At 43.0% G+C, this 653-nt stretch overlaps 1 pseudogene; it reads right to left on the bottom strand.

The window, feature by feature from the left end:
- Window positions 1-317: 317 nt before the first annotated feature.
- LOC144256761 (U6 spliceosomal RNA) lies at window positions 318-412 on the bottom strand (annotated as a pseudogene).
- Window positions 413-653: the final 241 nt, after the last annotated feature.

Raw genomic sequence — 653 nt, 5'->3', positions numbered from 1 at the left:
TGATGGTGTTGCTGGGTTCCTCCACTGCCCCATATATTTGTGGTTGTGGGCCCTGGAGCATTGGGCCCCCCAGTCCGTTTTTTGGCAATGGAGCCTGATGCCTTTCTCCATGATATCATGGGTAAATACCTGGTCCTTGTCCGTTTTTTGATAAGCGAGTACCCTCTATGGTGGTTTAAAAACGGCATTCATTAGCCCAATGTCTTCCTCTATGGCATCGTGGGCAAATACCCGGTACTCTATTCCTTTGATACCTAGCTTTGTTAAACCCTCCTCCTATGGGGCAATTCCTTTTAAAATGTCCTGTTTGTTCACAATTAAATATGGAACGCTTCACGAATTTGCATGTCATCCTTGCGCAGGGGCCATGCTAATCTTCTCTGTATCATTCCAATTTTAGTATATGTGCTGCTTTTTTAATTTTTATTAGTTATTGATGGACCTTTGTTTCTATATGTGGTGCTGAGAATCGAACCCAAGGCCTCACACATGCTAGGCAAGCACTCTACCACTGAGCCACAACCCCAGCCCTAGAACTGTTTCTTAATTTCTTTTCAGATTATTCATTTCCGGCATAGAAACAACCAATCTTTGGTGCATTGAAATTGTACCCTGAAACTCTGCTGAATTTGTTTACGGGCTCTCATAGTTTA

The sequence above is a fragment of the Urocitellus parryii genome, chromosome 8 (assembly GCF_045843805.1).
Source record: "Urocitellus parryii isolate mUroPar1 chromosome 8, mUroPar1.hap1, whole genome shotgun sequence".
Lineage (NCBI taxonomy): Eukaryota > Metazoa > Chordata > Mammalia > Rodentia > Sciuridae > Urocitellus > Urocitellus parryii.
This window is presented reverse-complemented; position numbering and strand designations above follow the sequence as displayed.